This window comes from Poromitra crassiceps (assembly GCF_964638095.1).
Source record: "Poromitra crassiceps genome assembly, chromosome: 13".
NCBI lineage: Eukaryota > Metazoa > Chordata > Actinopteri > Beryciformes > Melamphaidae > Poromitra > Poromitra crassiceps.
In genome coordinates, this window is record NC_139644.1 from 2,290,750 (window position 1) to 2,310,996 (window position 20,247).

The 20,247-nt window shown below is 46.2% G+C and overlaps 1 protein-coding gene across 1 annotated transcript in view; it reads right to left on the minus strand.

Moving 5' to 3' along the window:
* The window catches only part of LOC310787866 (uncharacterized protein), a gene marked incomplete at its 3' end in the record, with an annotated part of 43,190 nt that extends 30,199 nt beyond the window's left edge, over nucleotides 1-12,991 (minus strand). Inside the window, exon 1 of the mRNA XM_083649327.1 lies at nucleotides 12,958-12,991. The remainder of the gene's footprint in view (nucleotides 1-12,957) is intronic.
* Nucleotides 12,992-20,247: the final 7,256 nt, after the last annotated feature.

Below are 20,247 nucleotides of genomic sequence, written 5' to 3' on the forward strand. Positions count from 1 at the left end.
AGTCCCGAACTTCCTGGTTCAACACTGTTTCTGTCTATGGGATTTTTGAATGGGTTTTTGGCGTGATGCTTCAAATAAGGTCTCTGGGCAACGCAAGTTTAATCAAACGCGAACCAAGGTTCAGCGGGATAATCTTCACACATGAGGACCACTTTCATGAGTTTTGAAGCGTAAATGCGAGCCCTAGAAGTAAAATGCTCCAGCTAAGCTAATCCAGAACTACACACTGTCGCATAGGCTTCCACGTCACGTCAGCACTCAACCTGGACTGTTGTTGATGTGTGCACTGATTACCCCGGGCTGAACGGGGCTGAACCAGGTGAGGGAAAGAGAATTTCCGTGTTCGCCCTTTGAAGTGGTGACGTTATTGACGTATATATCCCCATCGACTCAAAAGTGTAGTCTCATTTAGCCGTTTGCTAGCTAGCCGTCCTTTTAACGGCAAGTAAAAGCTTCAAAACTCGTAAAAGTGGTCCTCGTGTGTGAAGATGATGTTACTAAACACTGGTTCGCGTTTGATTAAGCCAGCGTTGCCCAGAGAGATTATTAGAAGCATCGCGCCAAAAACCCATTCAAAACTCCCATAGGCGAAAACTGTGTTGAACCAGGGCTGTTAGCATCGATGATTTCCGGACTCGTTACTGCGGCTCTCTATACAAAGTGGATGGGCAGCAGCGTCAGCCCACGTCAAACGTCGCGTAGATGTGGCTGCACCGTAAGCAGCTGCAGACAGCCAAGAGAAGAGAGGGAACGAAATGCACAGTGAAACCACCTCGGAGGCAAGATGTAACGTACTTGGCTGCAGCCGCATATAAACAGCACACAACCACACAACTCACCTCCTCTCTCTCTGGGGAATTGGTCACGACGTTCTTTGTGATTTTCACGAAGTCATACATCAAGGACAGGCTGATAAAAATAGCGGGGACACGTTCATTCATTTCAATCGAGCGAAAACTAGCGGGTGGACCCCAACCAAAACAAGGAAGTCAAGCGCGTGCCGTCTATATAGCCCATCAGACTTGTGGCGTAGTCAGCGACACTAGACATTTCACCAGGTAGCAGACACTGCTGCTCGCCGACACTTGAAAGTGTCGACTCAAGTCCTCATTTCTGTCGGCGACCGTTCCAAAAGTGTCGGCAGACAAAGCATAAATTGAGCTTAATTGTTGTCTTTAGTAAGTAGCCATTTAATAAGTGGGATAATGTTCAGCAAGCCAGTCCTTATTAGAAAATAAGCCCCTTCAGGCTGATCAGGCACTGAAGTGTGGGGATTATCTTCCAATTATCTTCCAATAATGACCAACATGATCCCTTATGTTTATAATGAGTGCCTTTTAAACACATTATTATCAGATTCCTAGTAGGCTATTACCAGATTATTCAAGCGCTCGTGTAAACAGCATAAACCCATATCCTTTATCAGATAAAAGCCCTTATCAGATTATGAGAAATCTAATAAACACACCTAGCTTTCTGCTGAATCATCAGTTGTATTCAGTGGTGTAAAGTAACGAAGTACAAATACTTTGTTAGTCTACTGTACTTAAGTATTTTTTTGAGTAGCCTATCTGTAGCGTACTTTACTTGAGCATTTATTTTTCTTTCAACTTTCACTTTTACTCCACTACATTTTCGTAATAAAATCTATACTTTTACTCTGATACATTTCCCAAAAGCATCTTCGTTACTCGTTACTATAAAATAAACAAACAGCTGGTGTTGTGGTGAATCAGTAGCCTGGCTAGCGAATCAGTGCTTGTGTTGCAAGTTGCGTTTGCCAATCGCTTACCATCAGTGCTTCCCAAGTCTTTTCATCCATGTTACAAGTTTCCACAGGCTGAAATCCCACGGTTTATTACTTTACATTGTCTTAAATTGTGTCCAATGGAACCAAAACGAGGGAATATGCCACCAGAAAACAAGAAAACAAGCGTCTCTTGAGGTAAGCTCCAAATTGGTCAAGCATCCACGCAGCCAGAACATAAAAGTATAGGTCTTCTGCTTAGGGATTTCAAAATAAAATAATAAAATCTTAATATTCATCTTGAGTAATGCTTTACAGCCACCGTTTAATGCCTATGTAATCTTAACATCAAAACAAGTATTTTGATTTTCCGTTTCATTCGTTGAAAGGATGTATTTGTTTCTCCAAAGGTGAGAAGCATTTTATGCTGAAAGTAAATTGTGGTATTTCCGTTGCTAGTCTGGTGTAACTGTCGCTATTTTGTCACAGCCCAAATAATGTCATGTGTTTCAGAAAGGTAACGTCAGTTTCAATTTCTATACAGTTGATTAACATTGATTAACTGTTTATTTGGCCGTGACAATATCCAGGCATATTAACTATTTGGAGGAGATGTCCATGATGGATGGTGATAATGATGATGATGACGATGATGATGATTATTATATATTTCCCCTTGATGGAGATACAGTATCTCATCGCCATGACAGCCTAGCAGGCACTTGTGCCAAAACCTGCAGTCAGTTCAAATGGCAGACTATAAGATAAATATGTAAGCAAACTCACAATAAAGCTAAACATTCTGACAATCCGGACCGCTTGCTTTTTTATAAACAGGATTTACTTGTACTTTTACTTCAATACTTTTAACTTTTAGTACATTTAATATAAAAAAATACATTTGATACTTGAGTACAGAAAATATTAGCTACTTTAAGACTTTTACTCAATATTTTAATGGGTGACTTTGACTTTTACCCAAGTCATTTTCTGGTAAAGTATCTATACTTTTACTCAAGTATGGATTTCGAGTACTTTATACACCACTGGTTGTATTCAGTGCATAGCTCAATCTCAATGTCCACTCACACACTTTGAGGTGACTTCCTGTTATTTAGTGCATGTAAACGCCAAAATCACATTATTGCCAGTTACCTGATTATTATCAGTTATCAGGTTATTGTGTGCTCACTGAGAACACTCACTGAGAACGAGCAGCTTGACAGAAGCTCACAGACAGCCTGACCGCACGCACACACACACACACACACACACACACACACAAGCTCACAGACAGCCTGACCGCACGCACGCATGCGCACACACACACACACACACACACACACACACACACACACACACACACACACACACACACACACACACACACACACACACACACACACACACACACAGAGACACACACACACACACACACACACACACAGAGACACACGCACACACACACACACACACACACACACAGAGAGAGAGACACACACACACACAGAAGCTCATGACCACAGTTAGTCATGTGACCTGTCAGCGGGTCTGAACTGGACTACAAAGAGTTAAATGAACATGCAGTCAGGGACAGGGCCAACCCCTCACCAGGTAATACACACCTGGTGTGTGTGTGTGTGTGTGTGTGTGTGTGTGTGTGTGTGTGTGTGTGTGTGTGTGTGTGTCTCTGTGTGTGTGTGTGTGTGTGTGTGTGTGTGAGTGAGTGAGGCGGCATGTTGGAATGTGCAGCCATGACCCACGGCACTCTTCTCCTTCTCCCTCCCTCTCCTCTCTCTCCCCCCCTCTCTCTATCTTGCTATGTTGATATGTTGTATGTTATGTAAATATACTGTACCTACGTCTTATGTCCTGTAGCATTTGATGTGCCGGAGCCCAGTAAGAATAGCTGTACTGTAGCATTTGCTGCAGCTAATACTAGGGATCCTAATAAACTAAACAAACTCTCTCTACTACCTTGACTACCTGACATCACACACTATGTGAGAATTGGTGGCGAGTTATCAGAGACCATTATGAACACTGGCGTCCCCCAAGGCACTGTTTTCTCTCCATTTCTCTTCTCACTATAGACCTCTTATATGTTTGGAAACAGTGATTATGTATTTTGTGGGCGGAGCCGAACTGGTTGCAGAAAGTGACAGCTAGCGGTTCAGCTGTCACAGAAATATGGAAGCTTGAATTGTGGGGAGGTTATTTAACAGACAAAATGTCATTGCCGTATATGACTCTGATGAAGACACACTTGTCGAAACGTTAGTCAATAAAGAAACCTCTATACACTTGATCCGTGTGCTCCAGTCTCCTTTTGGATATCCATCTGAAGCCTCATCCTTCTCCACGTATTGTAAAGCTTTGCCAGCAACAGACAGGTTATCTGACACAAATAAGCTGACTCGTTCAATGGGGTGAGGTTTCCTGACCCGTACTTACTGTCAGGATGGCTCTAGAGCTGAACAGTCACATAACATCTCCTGCCCCAGAAGTGACTGTCCCATTCATTTACTCCACAGACAGTTTGAAAAATCCTTTTATAATGAGTTCTAAGGCTGGAACCAACCAGGCCAACCCGTGACCTACTGAATCAATCTGTGACCTACTGAATCAACCCGTGACCTACTGAATCAACCCGTGACCTACTGAATCAACCCGTGACCTACTGAATCAACCCGTGACCTACTGGATCAACCCGTGACCTACTGAATCAACCCGTGACCTACTGGATCAACCTGTGACCTACTGGATCAACCTGTGACCTACTGGATCAACCCGTGACCTACTGAATCAACCCGTGACCTACTGAATCAACCCGTGACCTACTGAATCAACCCGTGACCTACTGAATCAACCTGTGACCTACTGGATCAACCCGTGACCTACTGAATCAATCAACCAGGCCAACCCGTGACCTACTGAATCAATCGTGAGTGACCGACCATAAAACATTTCACTTGGAGCAAAAACAAAAATAAAGACAACGGGAAAAAATTAAAATGAGATTCCCCCCCCCCCCCCCCCGCCCTCATTAAAAAAAATACTTAAGAAGCAACTACTAGCCACTTATGTTTAATTTAGTTGATTGGGATATTGTCTTGTCTGTTATGTCTCGTCTCGTACCTATCTGCTGTTAGGGGTATTAGGCCAGTCCCCTTTTGTTTGTCTCTGTTTTGTTTGTGTATTTGTCCTACATCGTTTCTTTGTACAGGATACTTGCATAGGATTCTTGCAATGTATGTTTTTTGTGGGTCTCCACCAAAAGCTCTGTAAGCTTCCTCGGGGTCCCCTTTTTGCACACTTTATTTGTCTACACTTATGATGTACTGTATCACCCTGTCAAGTGTGTCAAATAAAAAAGAATCTGAATCTGAATCTGAATCTGAACTCCAACTGCAGGCTCAGTCCAGCATATGCTGCCACCTCCCTTTCTGATGACTCTGCACTTGTTGGCTCCTGTACATCAACAAAGACAACCACCTAGCATACCAACAAAAGGTAGATCGATTTGTGCAATGGTGTGAAGACAACCACCTTATTTTAAACATAAGCAAGACCAAAGAGCTTATTATAGATCTTAGAAGGAAAAAGGCTGCAGTTACTCCTGTTTTTATCAAAGGGGAGGCCATAGAGGTAGTCCCCTCCTATAAGGACCTCCTGTTTTGATCAAAGGTGAGGCCATAGAGGTAGTCCCCTCCTATAAGTAAGGAGACTGGAGAGGGAACTCCAGTGCCATCTTTAAAAGGGTCCAGTCCAGTCTGTTCTTTCTTAGGAAGCTCCAGTCTTTTAATGTTAGCAGGTCACTCCTTCATGTCTTTTACCAAAGCATTTGAGCAAAGTGTGTTATTTGATGCTGTTGTCTGTTGGGGGAGCGGCTTAAGAACTGATGACAGAAACAAGATCAATAAAGTGATCAGGAATTCTGGATCCATCATTGGCTTGATGCCTGACTCTCGAAACCATCCTGTGTAGGAAGCTCAGGAGGATCATGCTGTTTTTAGTGAGCTGAAGAGCTGCTGCAGTGATCGGCTTGTTATGCCTAGGTGCTCTTCTGACACATTTAGAAAGTCCTTTGTACCTGCTGCAGTAATCGGCTTGTTATGCCTAGGTGCTCTTCTGACACATTTAGAAAGTCCTTTGTACCTGCTGCAGTGAGCTTTTTTAATCATTATTGATTAGTCATTATTGACTGTTGTTGTTAATGATGTTGCTGCACTGTAGCCTACTGCGGACTGTTCTTTTTGTTCTACTGCTTGAGACATGTATAGCCTGTTCTATTGTTGTAGCATTGTCTGTCTGTCCTATCTATATGTATGTGACACTCTGTCTGTCTGTCCTATCTATATGTACGTGACACTGTCTGTCTGTCCTATCTATATGTATGTGACACTCTGTCTGTCTGTCCTATCTATATGTATGTGACTCTGTCTGTCTGTCCTATCTATATGTATGTGACACTGTCTGTCTGTCCTATCTATATGTATGTGACACTCTGTCTGTCTGTCCTATCTATATGTATGCTCTGTCTGTCTGTCCTATCTATATGTATGTGACACTCTGTCTGTCTGTCCTATCTATATGTATGTGACACTGTCTGTCTGTCCTATCTATATGTATGTGACACTCTGTCTGTCTGTCCTATCTATATGTATGTGACTCTGTCTGTCTGTCCTATCTATATGTATGTGACTCTGTCTGTCTGTCCTATCTATATGTATGTGACACTCTGTCTGTCCTATCTATATGTACGTGACACTGTCTGTCTGTCCTATCTATATGTATGTGACACTCTGTCTGTCTGTCCTATCTATATGTATGTGACTCTGTCTGTCTGTCCTATCTATATGTATGTGACTCTGTCTGTCTGTCCTATCTATATGTATGTGACACTCTGTCTGTCTGTCCTATCTATATGTATGTGACACTCTGTCTGTCTGTCCTATCTATATGTATGTGACACTCTGTCTGTCCTATCTATATGTATGTGACTCTGTCTGTCTCTCCTATCTATATGTATGTGACACTCTGTCTGTCTGTCCTATCTATATGTATGTGACACTCTGTCTGTCTGTCCTATCTATATGTATGTGACTCTGTCTGTATGTCCTATATGTATGTGACACTCTGTCTGTCTGTCCTATCTATATGTATGTGACACTCTGTCTGTCTGTCCTATCTATATGTATGTGACACTCTGTCTGTCTGTCCTATCTATATGTATGTGACACTGTCTGTCTGTCCTATCTATATGTATGTGACACTCTGTCTGTCCTATCTATATGTATGTGACACTCTGTCTGTCTGTCCTATCTATATGTATGTGACACTCTGTCTGTCTGTCCTATCTATATGTATGTGACACTGTCTGTCTGTCCTATCTATATGTATGTGACACTCTGTCTGTCTGTCCTATCTATATGTATGTGACACTCTGTCTGTCTGTCCTATCTATATGTATGTGACACTCTGTCTGTCTGTCCTATCTATATGTATGTGACTCTGTCTGTCTGTCCTATCTATATGTATGTGACTCTGTCTGTCCTATCTATATGTATGTGACTCTGTCTGTCCTATCTATATGTATGTGACACTGTCTGTCTGTCCTATCTATATGTATGTGACACTCTGTCTGTCTGTCCTATCTATATGTATGTGACACTGTCTGTCTGTCCTATCTATATGTATGTGACACTCTGTCTGTCTGTCCTATCTATATGTATGTGACACTCTGTCTGTCTGTCCTATCTATATGTATGTGACACTCTGTCTGTCTGTCCTATCTATATGTATGTGACTCTGTCTGTCTGTCCTATCTATATGTATGTGACACTGTCTGTCTGTCCTATCTATATGTATGTGACACTCTGTCTGTCTGTCCTATCTATATGTATGTGACACTGTCTGTCTGTCCTATCTATATGTATGTGACACTCTGTCTGTCTGTCCTATCTATATGTATGTGACACTCTGTCTGTCTGTCCTATCTATATGTATGTGACACTCTGTCTGTCTGTCCTATCTATATGTATGTGACTCTGTCTGTCTGTCCTATCTATATGTATGTGACTCTGTCTGTCCTATCTATATGTATGTGACACTCTGTCTGTCTGTCCTATCTATATGTATGTGACACTCTGTCTGTCTGTCCTATCTATATGTATGTGACACTCTGTCTGTCTGTCCTATCTATATGTATGTGACACTGTCTGTCTGTCCTATCTATATTTTTGTGACTCTGTCTGTCTGTCCTATCTATATGTATGTGACACTCTGTCTTTCTGTCCTATCTATATGTATGTGACACTCTGTCTTTCTGTCCTATCTATATGTATGTGACACTCTGTCAGTCTGTCCTATGTATGCTGGCACTCAGTTTGCCCCCCCGGGGGATTAATAAAGTATTTAATATCGTATGGTGTCTCCCTCTCTCTGTCTCTCTCTCTTTCTGTCTCTCTCACTCCCTCTTTCTCTCTGTCTCTCGCTTGCTCTCTCTGTCTCTTCCTCCTCCCCTATCTCTCTCTCTCTCTATGTCCCCCTCATGCCATTTCTCTCCCTCTGTGTCTCTCTCCCTCTGTCTCTCTCATTGACTGTGTCTCTCTCTGTGTCTTTCTGTCTCTCTCTCTCTCTTTCTCTCTCCCTCTCTGCCACACCCACCCAGGCTGGAATGTTGTCCTGTCATGCAATAAGAAACACACACACACACACACACACGGCTCTCTCTTTAACCACAGTGTGTGTAAAAGCTCTTGATCCGCCCCCAAGCGGAATGAGCTGTCAATCATCAAACCAGGAAGTGGCTTTGTGGCAGAGCGCACTCAGCCGGCCAATCAGCTGTGAGGCTGAACGTAAGCCAGGTGTGTGTGTGTGTGTGTGTGTGTGTGTGTGTGTGTGTGTGTGTGTGTGTGTGTGTGTGTGTGTGTGTGTGTGTGTGTGTGTGTGTGTGTGTGTGTGTGTGTGTGTGTCGCATCAGTTCCAGTTAGTTTGAGAAAGCAACACTATTTAAATTACTGCTACTGTAGTAATAGTACTACTATTACTAGTGGCACCAAACACACACACACACACACACACACACACACACACACACCTCCAGACCATGCAGAGGTCACATTTGGAACCATGTGACATCATAAACCAAGCAGCCAATCAATATGTGCAGTGAACAACCCAACCTTTACCCTCTGTATGGACACGGGGTGTGGTCATACACACACACACACACACACACACACACACACACACACACACACACAGAGATGTGCGTGCGTGTGTAACACACCCAGTGAGACAAACAAGCGCAGCAACAAAAACAAGACAGAAATAGGCGAGCCGCAGAGCGCTCTGCTGCTGCTGTCTGATCCAACATGTTCAGTGGGCAGAGTACTGAACATCTGGACTCAACTACAAGTACAATTACTCCATAAAGAGCACTCAATCAAAGTGAAAATGAACTTTTGAGAAAGTTACAAGTATGTTACTTTCCATGCTCATGTGACAGGGTGTGGGTGCCAGTGCAAACTAATGAAAGAAAGAGGACTTGTTGATAGAACTGTTTTACAGTGTGGCCACTAGGGGCAGACGAATCTATAAGACGGAAAGTGGCAAACAACATAAAGCATTGACCAAGCCCAAGCCACTGAGTCCAAAACGCCTCGTGTATATTACATATATACTTATATATATGTATATTATATATACAGTGTATGATATATAAATACAACTGTTTTTAATAGAGCAGGTACAATAATCAAACAAATAAGGAGAGCCTACAACTGAGATATGAACAAACTCCTCTTCCTCAACAGTCACACAGTGGACACATGCAGTGAAGTCTATCTGTCCCACAGTGGACACATGCAGTGAAGTCTATCTGTCCCACAGTGGACACATGCAGTGAAGTCTATCTGTCCCACAGTGGACACATGCAGTGAAGTCTATCTGTCCCATAGTGGACACATGCAGTGAAGTCTATCTGTCCCACAGTGGACACATGCAGTGAAGTCTATCTGTCCCACAGTGGACACATGCAGTGAAGTCTATCTGTCCCATAGTGGACACATGGAGTGAAGTCTATCTGTCCCATAGTGGACACATGGAGTGAAGTCTATCTGTCCCATAGTGGACACATGGAGTGAAGTCTATCTGTCCCATAGTGGACACATGGAGTGAAGTCTATCTGTCCCACAGTGGACACATGCAGTGAAGTCTATCTGTCCCATAGTGGACACATGCAGTGAAGTCTATCTGTCCCATAGTGGACACATGCAGTGAAGTCTATCTGTCCCACAGTGGACACATGGAGCACTTATTCAGCTTGGCGACAGATTTCCGATGCAAGTAGAACGTGTGTCTGGAGAGATGAATGGATATGTGACACGATGCCTCTATGAGGCTTATAGAAAGTTGCCTTTAGAACAGCTTACTGCACGAATGAAGGCCTTTCTAATGCACCTACCAACCCCCTCCTCTAATGCACCTACCCCAACCCCCTCTGGGACACTGTAAGAAAGGACAGATATGCCTTAGATAGGAATAATCCTCCTAGGTAAACACACAGAATAAATGTATGTGTGGAGGAATGTATTTATATTTAAATGTTTATCTACCTGTATGTATGGTTTGTATGTACAGTCTATGTACATCCTTGTTTTTCTACTTTAACATGATCACTTCTTTTATCATGCCTCACCATACCTATAGTGTTGTACACACATGGTATCTGGGGCATCATGTGGGGGATGCGGGGAGAGGAAGTGGAGGGTTGGCAGTGGGGTGTGGGGTTAGAGTTGTGGGGTTTGGATGAAAACAGTCATGGGCTACATATCTCTGTTGCATAGATGACGGTATCTGCTAGGTCTGTTACTTGACACTTTATAATTTATCATTTGAAGATTGTCTTTCTGTCGACTTCATGTTTTGTATTGCTGTGATCGCTGCGCTGCATACCTACTACACAAAGACAAATTCCTTATTTGTAACACGTTTGCATACTATGGCTATTAAAATAATCTTGAATCTTGAATAACTTACGATTATAATAGCCGTTAATATGATTAGAATAGCCGTTTAGATAATCACATCTCTATAAGAACATGGAGTGCTATACCTCATATTTTAATTTGAGTGGAAACTCCTTCTGAATGTTATTATTCAGAAGGAGTTTCCACTCAAATTAATCTTTCAAGGAAGCAACAAATAGAGCCTGAAACTAGAAACTCTAAGTGATGTTAGGACTCCTCTGTTTTGAATAAAAGGCGGTGTGACCACGACACAGTTAGGCTCTGACATTTACCATTCAAATACATTTTTAGGTGATTTGTCTTTCAAATCTAATTTATTCTGGTGGAGTGCGATGTCGGCTGCCCGTTAATCAGCAGGAGTGAATTTTAAACCCTTAACCATTTTGCGGTCTCTTGATCTGACATGACATCTCCGTTTTCCATATCTGCTCACCATCATCTGTGTCATATACATGTAGGTAGGTAGCACTGCACCCCTGGCGCTGACCTCCGCCAAGGCCAAGTGCTTGTTTATGATGCTGGAGTCAGATCTGGATGCATCATTGACTAAATGGACATCAGGCTGTATTGAAGAAGACTTGAAACTAGTGATTGAGACATAAACTCATTAGGAAAGTCTTTACTGAGATCATCAATCATGGGAGAAATAGCGTTTCCATTTTCTCATCCACTTCCATATCGCCTCACCGTATCTTTTTTTTTTAGCATCCAGTGGAATGCAAAGAAACATTCATAGCTTCATAGCTGCAAGCATGTAGGCCTACTTGCTTTATATCAGCACATCTGATACATACTGTATGAAGCATGTAGGCCTACTGGCTTTATATCAGCACATCTGATACATACTGTATGAAGCATGTAGGCCTACTTGCTTTATATCAGCACATCTGATACATACTGTATGAAGCATGTAGGCCTACTGGCTTTATATCAGCACATCTGATACATACTGTATGAAGCATGTAGGCCTACTGGCTTTATATCAGCACATCTGATACATACTGTATGAAGCATGTAGGCCTACTTGCTTTATATCAGCACATCTGATACATACTGTATGAAGCATGTAGGCCTACTGGCTTTATATCAGCACATCTGATACATACTGTATGAAGCATGTAGGCCTACTGGCTTTATATCAGCACATCTGATACATACTGTATGAAGCATGTAGGCCTACTGGCTTTATATCAGCACATCTGATACATACTGTATGAAGCATGTAGGCCTACTGGCTTTATATCAGCACATCTGATACATACTGTATGAAGCATGTAGGCCTACTGGCTTTATATCAGCACATCTGATACATACTGTATGAAGCATGTAGGCCTACTGGCTTTATATCAGCACATCTGATACATACTGTATGAAGCATGTAGGCCTACTGGCTTTATATCAGCACATCTGATACATACTGTATGAAGCATGTAGGCCTACTGGCTTTATATCAGCACATCTGATACATACTGTATGAAGCATGTAGGCCTACTGGCTTTATATCAGCACATCTGATACATACTGTGTACAACATGTGTTGTATCTGACAATACAGCAATTTTAATTAGCAGGTTTAGTTACAGCGCTCTGAAAGACACATTCAGGAACTAAACACACCCGGACGGCAACACATTCCTGCTGACACACACACACACACACACACACACACACACACACACACACACACACACACACACACTTCAGACAGTCCAACAGAGGAAAAAACAACCTCAAAACTTGAAAGTAGCATGCGCGTGCCGTGGGCACGGCACACAAACACACACACACACAAACACACACACACACACACACACACATACACACACACACACACACACACACACACACACTCACACTCATACTCATACACACACACACACACGCGCACACACACACACACACACACACACACACACACACACACACACACACTCTCTCTCTCTCACACACACACACACACACACACACACACACCACACCATAAAATCCAAGAACAACAATAAAAGACAAAGGAAAGGCAAATGTGGAAGTGGAGAAGCACAAACTGAGTCAACATCAGAACAACCACACAGAGACAGGCACACAGACAAGTTAGATATATAGATTATATAGATATATAGATAGATAGATAGATAGATAGATAGATAGATAGATAGATAGATGTCGGTCTTTTACCTGGAGCAAAAGTCAGATTTAACCATCCTGTTCTCTCTCTCTCTCTGCTTTTCTCTTCTAGAGGGGCGAGTCCAAATCTCAGAAACAGGTTCCTCTCTCTCTCTTCTCTCTCTCTCTCTCTCTCTCTCTCTCTCTCCGCCCCTTTCCTGAACTGCTGACTGACTGATCTCAGGACTGTGTGTGTATGTGTGTGTGTGTGTGTGTGTGTGTGTGTGTGTGTGTGTGTGTGTGTGTGTGTGTGTGCCAGTCTCAGCTTGTCTTCCTCCTCCGTCTGAGTTCATTTCCTGCTTTACAGAGAGAGAGAGAGACAGAGAGGGAGAGAGAGGGAGAGGGGCAGAGAGAGAGACTGAGAGGTAACATATGGGAGGGAGAGAGAGAGAGAGAGAGAGGGGTACAGGTGGGGACAGAGTGTATGTGACTGCTGGTGTGTGTGTGTGTGTGTGTGTGTGTGTGTGTGTGTGTGTGTGTGTGTGTGTGTGTGTGTGTGTGTGTGTGTGTGTGTGTGTGTGTGTGTGTGTGTGTGTGTGTGTGTGCGCATGTGCGTGTGTGTCACATCTCTCTGAGCCTTTCCAAGAACAAGTTGTTTCTGTCGCGGTGTCATTAATATTAACGACCATCTGTTCTGATTGGCTAACCTATCAAGAGTGAAACGTGAGAGACCGTGGCCCGGCGGCTATGGTAGGGAAAACTCTCGACTAATAAACATTGACAACCGCTCAACAGCTTTTGGCTTTTGACCACTCGGAACTCGGGATTTTTCTGACATCCTACTGGAAAAAGTACAGTGGAATGCCACTCAAAGTTGGAGTTCCTACTTGTAAACTCGACTAGCCCAACTTCACAGAGAAGCAGTTGCCTGACGTCACCCAACACAGTGTTGTGCACGACCTGGAACGTTTGGAGTTCGGAAATCGGAAATTCCAACTGGGAAATTCCAAACTCTGAGTTGTCTGGAATGCACATCAGTCTATTATTTCTTACAGAAATGATCATGAGAGAACCTTTGTGAGGCCACAAAGTTAGGGAAGTGGGCTGGTTTAGAGGCTTGCTTTACTAATATGGATGATGTGTATTTAGTTTGGCGACGTGTGTTTTGTTACATTCACCATGTCCTGAAACATCCCACGCACGCACACGTGACAAAGTGTGTATTTACGCTGTCGGAGTGAGAATGTGTTGATGGGGACTGCCCATTGCTCTCATACATCATTATTCTGAAACCCCAAGAGTCTAAAACAGCTTCCCATTGGACCGTGAGCCATCTGTCCAACAGCCCGAAAACAAATGTGGGTTGGTCTGAAAATAGAATTAGAAGCTTCATGGCTTCACGGCCTGCAATCAGTCAGCCCTGTCTCCTAATGTGTTCCGCCGGTTGATTGGGAGCATCTGCATATGCTGATGATATCATTCTGCATAATAATTAGCCATGTGCTTCTGTTTGTTGGAGCAATAGAATAGAATAGAATAGAATAATATAGAATAGAATTGCTCAGGAGTAGAAGGAGGAGGACAACACGCAGTCTTCTTTAATTCAACAACATGGCCTTGACTGAAAGCCCAACATTTCGACTTGAGTCTTCCTCAGGGTCCAAACAAGAATAAGCAGTAGCAACATACATTAAACATTCTCAAAACAATACAGAGAATCCTATAGGATATTCACATCCTTGCTGTCATGTGCTGGGGCAGCAGGCTGAGGGCAGCGGATGCCAACAGTCTCAACAAACTGATCCGCAAGGCCAGGGACGTGGTGGGGCTGCGTTTGGGCTCGCTGACAGCAGTGTCAGAGGGACGTGGTGGGGCTGCGTTTGGGCTCGCTGACAGCAGTGTCAGAGGGACGTGGTGGGGCTGCGTTTGGGCTCGCTGACAGCAGTGTCAGAGAGGAGGATGTTGTCAAAGTTACGTTCCATCCTGGACAACGTCTCCCACCCGCTCCATGACGAGCTGGTCCAACACAGGAGCACGTTCAGTCCATGACGAGCTGGTCCAACACAGGAGCACGTTCAGTCCATGACGAGCTGGTCCAACACAGGAGCACGTTCACTCCATGACGAGCTGGTCCAACACAGGAGCACGTTCAGTCCATGACGAGCTGGTCCAACACAGGAGCACGTTCACTCCATGACGAGCTGGTCCAACACAGGAGCACGTTCAGTCCATGACGAGCTGGTCCAACACAGGAGCACGTTCAGTCCATGACGAGCTGGTCCAACACAGGAGCACGTTCAGTCCATGACGAGCTGGTCCAACACAGGAGCACGTTCAGTCCATGACCAGCTGATCCAACACAGGAGCACGTTCAGTCCATGACCAGCTGGTCCAACACAGGAGCACGTTCAGTCCATGACGAGCTGGTCCAACACAGGAGCACGTTCAGTCCATGACCAGCTGGTCCAACACAGGAGCACGTTCACTCCATGACCAGCTGGTCCAACACAGGAGCACATTCAGTCCATGACGAGCTGGTCCAACACAGGAGCACGTTCACTCCATGACCAGCTGGTCCAACACAGGAGCACGTTCACTCCATGACCAGCTGGTCCAACACAGGAGCACGTTCAGTCCATGACGAGCTGGTCCAACACAGGAGCACGTTCAGTCCATGACCAGCTGGTCCAACACAGGAGCACGTTCAGTCCATGACCAGCTGGTCCAACACAGGAGCACGTTCAGTCCATGACCAGCTGGTCCAACACAGGAGCACGTTCACTCCATGATGAGCTGGTCCAACACAGGAGCACGTTCAGTCCATGACCAGCTGGTCCAACACAGGAGCACGTTCAGTCCATGACCAGCTGGTCCAACACAGGAGCACGTTCAGTCCATGACCAGCTGGTCCAACACAGGAGCACGTTCAGTGCATGACCAGCTGGTCCAACACAGGAGCACGTTCAGTCCATGACCAGCTGGTCCAACACAGGAGCACGTTCAGTCCATGACCAGCTGGTCCAACACAGGAGCACGTTCACTCCATGACCAGCTGGTCCAACACAGGAGCACGTTCAGTCCATGACCAGCTGGTCCAACACAGGAGCACGTTCAGTCCATGACCAGCTGGTCCAACACAGGAGCACGTTCACTCCATGACCAGCTGGTCCAACACAGGAGCACGTTCAGTCCATGACCAGCTGGTCCAACACAGGAGCACGTTCAGTCCATGACCAGCTGGTCCAACACAGGAGCACGTTCACTCCATGATGAGCTGGTCCAACACAGGAGCACGTTCAGTCCATGACCAGCTGGTCCAACACAGGAGCACGTTCAGTCCATGACCAGCTGGTCCAACACAGGAGCACGTTCAGTCCATGACCAGCTGGTCCAACACAGGAGCACGTTCAGTCCATGACCAGCTGGTCCAACACAGGAGCACGTTCAGTCCATGACCAGCTGGTCCAACACAGGAGCACGTTCAGTCCATGACCAGCTGGTCCAACACAGGAGCACGTTCAGTCCATGACCAGCTGGTCCAACACAGGAGCACGTTCAGTCCATGACCAGCAGGTCCAACACAGGAGCACGTTCACTCCATGACCAGCAGGTCCAACACAGGAGCACGTTCAGTCCATGACCAGCAGGTCCAACACAGGAGCACGTTCAGTCCATGACCAGCTGGTCCAACACAGGAGCACGTTCAGTCCATGACCAGCTGGTCCAACACAGGAGCACGTTCAGTCCATGACCAGCAGGTCCAACACAGGAGCACGTTCACTCCATGACCAGCAGGTCCAACACAGGAGCACGTTCAGTCCATGACCAGCAGGTCCAACACAGGAGCACGTTCAGTCCATGACCAGCTGGTCCAACACAGGAGCACGTTCACTCCATGACCAGCTGGTCCAACACAGGAGCACGTTCAGTCCATGACCAGCTGGTCCAACACAGGAGCACGTTCAGTCCATGACCAGCTGGTCCAACACAGGAGCACGTTCAGTCCATGACCAGCTGGTCCAACACAGGAGCACGTTCACTCCATGACCAGCAGGTCCAACACAGGAGCACGTTCAGTCCATGACCAGCAGGTCCAACACAGGAGCACGTTCAGTCCATGACCAGCTGGTCCAACACAGGAGCACGTTCACTCCATGACGAGCTGGTCCAACACAGGAGCACGTTCAGTCCATGACCAGCTGGTCCAACACAGGAGCACGTTCAGTCCATGACCAGCTGGTCCAACACAGGAGCACGTTCAGTCCATGACCAGCTGGTCCAACACAGGAGCACGTTCACTCCATGACCAGCAGGTCCAACACAGGAGCACGTTCAGTCCATGACCAGCAGGTCCAACACAGGAGCACGTTCAGTCCATGACCAGCTGGTCCAACACAGGAGCACGTTCACTCCATGACGAGCTGGTCCAACACAGGAGCACGTTCAGTCCATGACCAGCTGGTCCAACACAGGAGCACGTTCACTCCATGACGAGCTGGTCCAACACAGGAGCACGTTCAGTCCATGACCAGCTGGTCCAACACAGGAGCACGTTCAGTCCATGACCAGCAGGTCCAACACAGGAGCACGTTCAGTCCATGACCAGCTGGTCCAACACAGGAGCACGTTCAGTCCATGACCAGCTGGTCCAACACAGGAGCACGTTCAGTCCATGACCAGCTGGTCCAACACAGGAGCACGTTCAGTCCATGACCAGCAGGTCCAACACAGGAGCACGTTCAGTCCATGACCAGCTGGTCCAACACAGGAGCACGTTCAGTCCATGACCAGCTGGTCCAACACAGGAGCACGTTCAGTCCATGACCAGCAGGTCCAACACAGGAGCACGTTCAGTCCATGACCAGCTGGTCCAACACAGGAGCACGTTCAGTCCATGACCAGCTGGTCCAACACAGGAGCACGTTCAGTCCATGACCAGCTGGTCCAACACAGGAGCACGTTCAGTCCATGACCAGCTGGTCCAACACAGGAGCACGTTCAGTCCATGACCAGCTGGTCCAACACAGGAGCACGTTCAGTCCATGACCAGCTGGTCCAACACAGGAGCACGTTCAGTCCATGACCAGCTGGTCCAACACAGGAGCACGTTCACTCCATGACCAGCAGGTCCAACACAGGAGCACGTTCAGTCCATGACCAGCTGGTCCAACACAGGAGCACGTTCAGTCCATGACCAGCTGGTCCAACACAGGAGCACGTTCAGTCCATGACCAGCTGGTCCAACACAGGAGCACGTTCAGTCCATGACCAGCTGGTCCAACACAGGAGCACGTTCAGTCCATGACCAGCTGGTCCAACACAGGAGCACGTTCAGTCCATGACCAGCTGGTCCAACACAGGAGCACGTTCAGTCCATGACCAGCTGGTCCAACACAGGAGCACGTTCAGTCCATGACCAGCTGGTCCAACACAGGAGCACGTTCACTCCATGACCAGCAGGTCCAACACAGGAGCACGTTCAGTCCATGACCAGCAGGTCCAACACAGGAGCACGTTCAGTCCATGACCAGCTGGTCCAACACAGGAGCACGTTCAGTCCATGACCAGCTGGTCCAACACAGGAGCACGTTCACTCCATGACCAGCAGGTCCAACACAGGAGCACGTTCAGTCCATGACCAGCAGGTCCAACACAGGAGCACGTTCAGTCCATGACCAGCTGGTCCAACACAGGAGCACGTTCACTCCATGACGAGCTGGTCCAACACAGGAGCACGTTCAGTCCATGACCAGCTGGTCCAACACAGGAGCACGTTCAGTCCATGACCAGCTGGTCCAACACAGGAGCACGTTCAGTCCATGACCAGCTGGTCCAACACAGGAGCACGTTCAGTCCATGACCAGCTGGTCCAAAACAGGAGCACGTTCAGTCCATGACCAGCTGGTCCAACACAGGAGCACGTTCAGTCCATGACCAGCTGGTCCAACACAGGAGCACGTTCACTCCATGACCAGCAGGTCCAACACAGGAGCACGTTCAGTCCATGACCAGCTGGTCCAACACAGGAGCACATTCAGTCCATGACCAGCTGGTCCAACACAGGAGCACGTTCAGTCCATGACCAGCTGGTCCAACACAGGAGCACGTTCAGTCCATGACCAGCTGGTCCAACACAGGAGCACGTTCAGTCCATGACCAGCTGGTCCAACACAGGAGCACGTTCACTCCATGACCAGCAGGTCCAACACAGGAGCACGTTCAGTCCATGACCAGCAGGTCCAACACAGGAGCACGTTCAGTCCATGACCAGCTGGTCCAACACAGGAGCACGTTCAGTCCATGACCAGCTGGTCCAACACAGGAGCACGTTCACTCCATGACCAGCAGGTCCAACACAGGAGCACGTTCAGTCCATGACCAGCAGGTCCAACACAGGAGCACATTCAGTCCATGACCAGCTGGTCCAACACAGGAGCACGTTCACTCCATGACGAGCTGGTCCAACACAGGAGCACGTTCAGTCCATGACCAGCTGGTCCAACACAGGAGCACGTTCAGTCCATGACCAGCTGGTCCAACACAGGAGCACGTTCAGTCCATGACCAGCTGGTCCAACACAGGAGCACGTTCAGTCCATGACCAGCTGGTCCAACACAGGAGCACGTTCAGTCCATGACCAGCTGGTCCAACACAGGAGCACGTTCAGTCCATGACCAGCTGGTCCAACACAGGAGCACGTTCACTCCATGACCAGCAGGTCCAACACAGGAGCACGTTCAGTCCATGACCAGCTGGTCCAACACAGGAGCACGTTCAGTCCATGACCAGCTGGTCCAACAAAGGAGCACGTTCAGTCCATGACCAGCAGGCCCAACACAGGAGCACGTTCAGACTGATTCCAGACTCACCACAGAGCGCCACAGGAAGTCATTCCTCCCTCTCTTTAACTCCTCCCTCAGAGCGTCAATAACAGCCGACTCACTTCACCCGTCTACAAATCAAAACCCCACTTTTGATATTGTATCTCTGCAATAAAACTCAATGTGGATCACTGGACCTAGTGCACCTTACTCTTTATTAGTATTACTATTACTATTATTATTTTACTCACACTGATGCATTATAATAATATCATGTACCTCAAATATTTCACTTTTTTACTCAATGGTACTTGATGATTGTAGGATAATGCATATTTGTGACACTTTATTGTATATAGGCTACTGAGTTCTATTTTATTGTTGCATTGTCTATTATGCTTGTTATAATGTCTATATGTTTATATTTTGAGAGTGTGATCAATTGTAGCATGACTCTATTTCCCCTCTGGGATCAATACACTTTTTCTGATTCCGATTGATTGACCTGATTGATCAGCATCAATCAAGTCATCATATGTGT